This window comes from Nelumbo lutea, chromosome 8 (genome assembly GCF_056320005.1).
Source record: "Nelumbo lutea isolate HS-2025 chromosome 8, American lotus-T2T, whole genome shotgun sequence".
NCBI lineage: Eukaryota > Viridiplantae > Streptophyta > Magnoliopsida > Proteales > Nelumbonaceae > Nelumbo > Nelumbo lutea.
This window is the reverse complement of record NC_142691.1, coordinates 32,205,462-32,213,889: the sequence shown is the minus strand read 5'-3', so window position 1 is coordinate 32,213,889 and position 8,428 is coordinate 32,205,462. Positions and strand designations below refer to the sequence as shown.

General features: G+C 39.7%; 1 long non-coding RNA gene across 1 annotated transcript; it reads right to left on the bottom strand.

Annotated features, from left to right (window-relative positions):
• Positions 1 to 2,000: 2,000 nt before the first annotated feature.
• Positions 2,001 to 6,854, bottom strand: LOC148843722 (uncharacterized). The gene is made up of 2 exons (XR_016103147.1): positions 5,930 to 6,854; positions 2,001 to 2,333 (listed from the first exon to the last, which is right to left on the bottom strand). It is a non-coding gene; the product is annotated as an uncharacterized LOC148843722 (long non-coding RNA).
• Positions 6,855 to 8,428: the final 1,574 nt, after the last annotated feature.

The following is an 8,428-nucleotide window of genomic DNA, read 5'->3' as shown; positions in this document are numbered from 1 at the left end:
CGCTTTGGCTATTACTTTTATCAACCTTGGTCATTAGCATATACGTAAGAGAGTTGGACTCGAAAAGAAAAAAACATTTAGCTGGTCCGACCTATTCAAGTATGGGAGGAAAAGATATAATAAGGATGAACACTTACCATCATAATGTGCCAAACTAACCGAACATCGAGTATAGGGGGGTTGACTCCCTATCTCCTTAAGGTCCTCGAGAAGCAGGATCTCTTTACTCAACTCGAGTGTGACCTTGGGATTCCAAGATGATCTTAGTTTGTCTAGGGGAACATGACTTGAGACCTGCTCACCCTCATGGATTTGAAGCTTTGAGGTACCGACCTTAATTGTGTCAATGTCGATGGGGATCTGCTCTATAGTGGGGACCACTAAGCTGGTGACCATGGTGAGCATCCTCTGGCTAGCTCCTCTGCCCACTACTCCTTGGCTCAACGTCAATGTGTGCCACCTCGCAATGCTCTAATTCCGCTGACTTGGCTTCCTCACCTACTGCTCACGAGCTCTCGACCTTGGCAATCTTCCTCTTCCTCTAGAGGGTAGTGGGGACTCCAGTAGTATTGATGTTCGTCATCATCTTTCCCGCAAGAGGAAATGTGTGTTAGATTGCACTACGAGGTTAGTCAAAGGTAAGATAGCAAAAATATTCTAAATATGGAGAGGAGGCCTACCCGTTGGATTGAGACCGACTTGAACCAAAATCAGCTTGGCCAAATAATCCCCAACCTATAAAGTTTTTCCAACAAGGTCCTTTATAAGTGCCTTCACAAGCTCATCTAAGGTTTCGTCACCATGGTTGGAGATTACTGCTGCCAACTCCGATGTGAAGGGCCACCTTCCTTTAGTCGCAACATAAAAAAAATCTCTTCCAGTCCAATACCTTAGAGGGGAGGCTATCTAGTAGCTTATGTTTGGAGCGGAAGGACAGGTAGAAGAAGCCGTCCTCATAGGATAACTTCTTTATATAACAAATCCCTACAAAATTTTGATATTCAGGGGAAAAATAAACTGATAGAAGACTGAGATGGTGCCGGTCAGAACCCTCACCGAGTTAGGGTGCAGCTGGCCCAAGGTGATGTTGTAATTTAGGACTTCAGAGATGAAAGGGTGAAGGTGAAACCTAAGTCCAACCATGAAGTACTATTCATAAACACAAACCTCGTCCTTGTTATGGTCCTATGGACAATCGTTGGGCTTCTGTAGGAGAAACTAGAATCCCTTAGGGACATGATACCACTTCCCAATATGCTGGAGGTTGGTGGAAGTTGGGTCGATGTTCGACTTCTTTCTAGAAGATGATCATACCCCTTTATGGGAACCTTAGTGCTCCTAGACCGGGGACCATTCCCCGACCTAGGTGCCAGCCCGCTCCTCACCTATAAACTTGGAACTAGACATAACTGAAGAAGAAGGGAGGGGAACTCACCCGAAAAAACTAATAGGACCGGACCGACTTGGCTCTAACCAAACTCTTCAACCGTGTACCGAACTCTCCGATATCTCTACAACGTTCCTTCACAATGGACAAGTGCAAATGCATCCCCCTTGGCCTCACTATTTATAGATGGAGATGGAGGATAACCAATACATGACACAACCCGTGCTTTGCATGGGCCAGCTGATCTGTGCTTCCCTCTAGGATACTTCAGAGGTTCAGCCCGGCATGACCCATGGCACAAACCCAAGCAGGTCTATGCCATGCCATTTCGTAGGCCTAGGTAAGGTGGGCTATAAGCCATGATGGGCCTTGGGCTTAGGCCGAACCAGGCTAGTCTTTTTTTTTGTTTCTTTTTTTTTTTTTTTTTTTTTGCTAAGTAAAATGATACAAACTTTGGGAAAACTAAAAATTTAACAAAAAATACTTAACAAAATAGAAAATAGACTAGATTGGAAAAAAATAGAAATTTTATTTCTTTTGAATCTGAACAATACAAGGGAGGAATAGAATATTGGAAATGGAATAAAATATAGAAATAATATAATAACATTATAAATTGAAAATAAAAAATTTAAATGGTATTGTTGAAAAATAACAAATAATTTAAATAAAATTTAAAGTTTAGATACAAATTTTACAATAATTTTAAAATGTTATACAATTATTGAGTATACAAAAAAATATTGACTTCATCATTTTTTTCAAGTTCTACCTACATCTCCTTAACCCTAATCATCATCTGCTTTTGGTGAAACATCAGGTGAAGTGTCATGCCCTCCTTTATCTTGTAGTCTATCCTCAACATCTAGTCAATCTTTTAAGCATATGCATATCTTCATATTTTCATAATTCATGCAAATTCTCTTGTCATCCAGCACCCTAGTACCTGCATTAAAACAAGACTCCAATGGAACTGTATGCATAGGAGGGGTTAGTAGATCACATGCCATGGAAGCAAGAATTGGATAATTTTTTCCATGTTATCTCCACTAGGCTAAAATTATTTATTTCCTCAAAGTCGAAGGAACCATTTAAATTAGAAAATTTGCTTATAAATAAAAATTAAGTTCAGTAAATGAACTTATTGATGAAGTGGTAATAGATTTCTGTCTTTTACTTATTAGAGACCAAAATTTTTCTTTTCCACTACTGGAACTAGTTGTTTTAGAAGTGGAAGTTGTAGCTATACAAGTTGAAAATTTTCTATGCCCTAATAATTGAGATTCACATAAACTATACTTTTTAAATAATAAATTATTAATTTCTTTTTTTTTGTATTTATAATTTTAGTATTCATATTATCACAATATGATTCAAGCAAAACATCTAAACCATCTTTCATAATCCTAGGATCTAATATTGTAGCTAAGAAATATAGAGGTGAAATGTTTTCCTAATATTTTTTAAATTTAAGTTCCTTTATTTCAATAATACTTTTAAAATTTGAATTATTTCTATATTTTGCAAAAAAATTAACTAATCATAAATAAATGATTAACTAAAATACAACTAGTTGGGTAATAAACACCCAAAAATTCTTTAATTGTATCATAAAATATTTGTAAAAGTGCTTTTATACAAACTGCTATTTTTCAGTCATCTTCAGTTATGACATTTTCTAGTCATTTAAATTTAAAAATTTCTTAAACTAATCCTACTGTTTAGTTAATTGACTAACTCTATATTTACAATTTACATATTGTATTAGAGTACCTCTAAGTTTTTTTTTTTTTTTGACAATTGACTAGCTCTACCCCTCTTGTTAGCGTTTGTTAATGTTTCTGTCAAAATTTGTACATATGTAACACCACATGATGTATAAAATCTTTTTAAAATCCAATATTACCCTCCACCCCTCTACTGTATGCCCGGTAAGAATCACCACCCATGAGTGAAACTGTTATGGACTCCATTAATTGATTCTTTGATTGCTCACAAAGACAAGAAGACACATAATCTACCAAATACTCGAAGGTGTTGGGGCTTTGAGAGCTGACAGTAGAAATTTTACCTCGGGCAAAGCAGGCAATGAGATTCTAACAGTAGAAATTTCAGCACCTAATCTACTAAAGTTAGAATAACAGAGAAAGAGAAAGTAAATTGCATTAATTGAATATAGTAATTACATCATATTTATAGACTAAAATAGATCAAACCTATTCAAACTCAAACTCAAACTCTTAGACTCTATTTAGGACTCTATCTAATTTATCTCAATCAATCTCAAACTCTATCATAACATAACAAATTCTATCTTACCATAACTCCTAATGTAATTCTATTCAACATTACCAATCTTTATCTTAATAATTCCCTAACAACCAGAAATCGCCCATGTTTCATTTTTCTTCTCCCACCGGCGCACGACCCACGACCCACTGCTCCACCTCCATTGCGTAGGATCAGTTGCAAAGAAGTAGCAGAGGAAGACCAGAATGGTGAGTAAATCACACAAACTTCCATGACATGTTGTACTTATCTTCTTGTTTGATGACGCCAACGCTATTTATAGTCTTTCCAGCCTGGATGGTAAGACTTACCCATTTCTTCTCCTTTTGTCTGCATGGCTGCAACTGTTCCTTTCTCCTTTTGCATAAACCCTCCCCACCATCATCATCACCAACCTCCTTTCTCCCTCAGTATTCATATATTCAAACGTCACATACTGCCCACATGCATCGATATCACCTAAACCTGCTCACCCTCTTCTCCTCGTCCACAAATTAGACACTTGAAAATTCAGACCTTTGTTCTCATCTTCCTCCTCCTCCTCCCGTTCTTCTTCGCTTCCCCCTCCTGCTTCTTATTATCATATCTCAACGACCTACAGAGAACAGGTCGATTTCCAAGTAACGATGAACTCAAGCAGCTCCAAGTGTTACAGAGCTTCCAATATTCCTATAAACTTGATATGGGGTCGTGGATGCACAAGAGTTGGCTCTCTCGGAATCGTTTGCAGAGTCCACGGCGCTGCCTTTCCGCTATATCCGTCTACTAGCATTCTTGGTGAAGCAGTACATGATTGAACGAAGAGCTCTAATGCTGCACACAGCAACTCTAATCATGTCTCATCTCGGGACATGATTAACATACGCAACTCTAATCGGATATTACAGAGGAGATGATCATGTACATGATTAATGAACGAAGCAGTACATGATCTTACTTCCTCTATCTCACTGAAACAAATAATTCTCCTTCTACCTCTATTCGCTTTCATATAAAGTGGGGACCACTTCATTTTATTTCTCACAAACAAAATGACAGAGTCAAAGTTTGAAGCAAAACTAAACCACATTTTACGTAGAATCAACCTATTTGCACTCCCATTAATTTACAGCAGTGTAAATGAAATTCATACTCCAAACAAATTGAGCCTTAGGCATGCATTTGGTTGCAAAGGATAAATCTTGACTGGGTGCAAAGTTTGAACTCAGTTCAGTTTTGCTTTAATTTGTTTGTAATTATGATTTGTGTTCCTACCATACCTGATACAGAATTTATACATCTGTCTCTTTTGCACTCACTGGAAGTGCAAATTTTATACCTCAAAAACTGATGCAAAATTTGCACCACCTTCCACCTAATCATGCATCCTATCTCACTCCTAGACAAACAACCGGCCTCCTACCTCCATTCTCTTTCATTTGAAATTGGAAGTCACTTCATTTTAACTCCTATAAAAAATTAAGGCAGTGTAAACCCAAGCCGGATTTCCTGCCCACTACTCTCTACCCACACTCTATCCATTGTGAATTGCAGCCACATATCCCTATCTTGTATTGTGAGATGTGCGACTGCAATGTACTGTGGGTAGAGAAAGTGAGTTGGAAATCTGGTCTGGCGTAAACCACCTCATCATGCATGATGCATCCTACTTCACTCCTAGCTAGACAGATAACCCTCCTACACCTCTGACCCTTAAGAACAATCGTGGATGGAGGAGAAGAATAGTAAAGGTGAACAAGTTTCTTCTAAATGATAAATGATTAATTACTGTTTTATTTTGATATTCCACTGTTTATCTTAGATTAGTCTCCATCCATTGTTTCCTGGTTGATCATTCAGTCTGGTTGATCATTCAGTCTGAAGATCATAGTGTAACTATTGCGACTTCAAAGCTTTTGTGGCTGAACTCTCTACTCCCTGAGTTGAGTTTTCACTTCTCTCTCCATTCTTCTAGTTCAACAATATCAGCGCCACTATTTATGCTTATGCAAAATACATGTTTTTGTTTTTTATAAAAGCAAATACATAAGAGATAGGCTTTCATTTTATGTGAATTCAAGTTACCATGAACATAAGGGAAAATTCCTGATCAGTATCCTATACTTCGGTTTGAGTGATAATTTGGTACCCAAACTTTAAAATGCGTGAACTTTTGAAATGCAATAATCCGGTATTTGTCATTAACAGATCGTCAACCAGAGCAATCACATGACACCATATGCGGCTTAAATAGTTAAAAAATGTTAAAATTACCCTTGTCAATAAGTCTTTGGCATCGATCTCAGCCACGCTGACATTGCTGGGTACCTCACCAATTGTCTGCCCTCTGAGATCGGCCTACTTAGGAATGTCACGGTGTTCGATTTCAGCTTCAACCATATCCAAGGCTCGCTTCCGCCCGCCATTGGGTAGATGAAGAGCTTGGAGCAGCTCGATGTGGCTCACAATATGTTTATTGGGGTTGTACTGACGATGTTGTGTCAACTGCTGAGATTGGAGACCTTTACATACTCGTTTAACTACTTCACCGGTGAAGCATTGGAGTGTGTTGTGTTGATCTCCGGCGGTGTTGGAAGGGTTTTGTTGGATGGCCGGAAGTACTGCATTCTTGGTAAACCAGATCAATGATCTTAGAGGGAGTGCTCTTCCAAGGCTGCACGACCCGTCGACTGCAACAAATTGAAATGCGGCAGCAGCAGTAGCAAGGGTGGTGCTGCCCCTTTCCCTACACCGAGAGCAATGACGACGCCCATGCTGCAGCCCCCACTGTCGAGTTCAGCCCACTCACTCAGATTCTTCAAACCTACTCCGCCATAATCAACCATGTCAAAAGGAGCATAGATGAAGACAAAGCAGCCTATTATTCCACAACCTCCATCTCCACATCTAGCTAACCAGACTAAGCAGAAGCCTCCTGTTAGACATTACCCGTTGTCACCACCAACCCATCATTATCCTTACAAATCACCACCACCACCACCAACTCACCATTCTGGTTATACCTCACCTCCTCCCTATCTCCCTTCTCCAACCCTATACATCACTTTCGCCACCTCCAACTAGTGCTCCGCCACCGCAAGCTTCAATCTCTCCCTTACCCCCATCATGTGCATCATAGAATCACCTCCTTCGCCACCAAGTCATGCTTCCCAACCCAACCACCATCACCACCACCAATTGCCCCCACCACCTCCCCTAGCTAACACAACATTGGCAGCATCCCCCACCATCACATCCTCGAAGCTATCCACCACCACCAAATCACTCTATTCATTCATCTCCTCCACCTTTGACATTACCACGATCATGACAATACACCCCTCCCACCTGTTTACAGGGGTATCCTATGTATCTCCTCCACCCCTAGTAAAGTCGATAAAACAACCCTTGTAATAGGTTACATGGAAAATAGATAGAAACAAAATAGCAAAAAAAGAAATTTGTTTGTCTTCTCCAATGCCAACAACAAGCATTCGCCTTCTCTGACAATAGTGGGATTAAAAACATTTCTAATAGCAGTAAATGTGCTCTGTTCTGACGCAATAAAATGGTGAATATCTTCATATGATGCTTCCAGTGATGTTTTCCCGTTGATTTCAGATTTTTCGGCCGTGTATTTCACTTATCAGCATTTGTGGGGAGAACTGATCACTTTGGAAGTTAGAGCAGTGAACAGTGGTTCCCACTCGAAAATGCAATGGGTAATTACATCTTTTTATATGCAGGTTGACGGTTCCTTAATGGAAAGGTACTAGATTGTTGCATTTTGATAGTTCCGGTATTGGATTATCGCATTTTAAAGTTTGGGGACCAAATTGTCATTCAAGCCAAAGTACAGAATACTGATTGAGAATTTTTTCTAAATATATATAAAGAAAAAGAGAAATTACTAGGAAGTAGACAGGCTGGACTTCGGGCCTAACTTTACACTATGTTGAATTTGAGCTTCAAACCGGGCTCATTCAAATTTAGGAAAAATTCAAGCCAGAACCTGATCCATGAAAATGGGCCATGCCAGTCAAGGACAATGTTCGACCATGTTCCGCACTATAAGACTTGAGCTGTAATATGGGCCGTGCCAGTCAAGGCCCATTTTATCGGCCACTTGCACTGTAGCAGATTGTGCCATGTTGGAGCCTTCTTTTGCAGCATGATATTAAGTTACAGAGGTACAAGAGATTTGGCACCCATGATTATCTATAAATCTTGCAACCAAAGCAAAGGGGAATCGATCATTCCCTTACTCATCCTGGTTCATACTTTTGGATGTGAGTTCTTCTCGTATATACTCGACTTCAGAATCTCCACTTGTATTTTTATTGGTTATTGTGATTCATACTAAGGGCTTCAAATTCTTTCACATTTCATCAGGTAAGAGTTATGTTTCATGTTGTTTTAGTGAAAAACATTTCCCATTTGCTTATATGGCAACCTAAAGAATCTCCAATGCCCTTACTTGGCCCTCCACCCGGCCCAACCCCACCTACCAATGATCATAACCCGCCTTGACCCACCTAAACAACCTGAACCGGGCCCTTCTTCATCTTCCCCGGCTCTCCCCCACGGCTTCATCCCACTGGTGAAGACATCATCCAGCACATTGGTCCTAGTTACTACCACACTACATGTACCCATAAACCAAACTCATCTGAACCACATTCGTTCGAACGAAAGTCGCCTGAACCGAACCCACCTAAACCCTTCCCCTCCATTTGAACCTCTACTCGAACTATCTGTACCTCCATCGGCCCA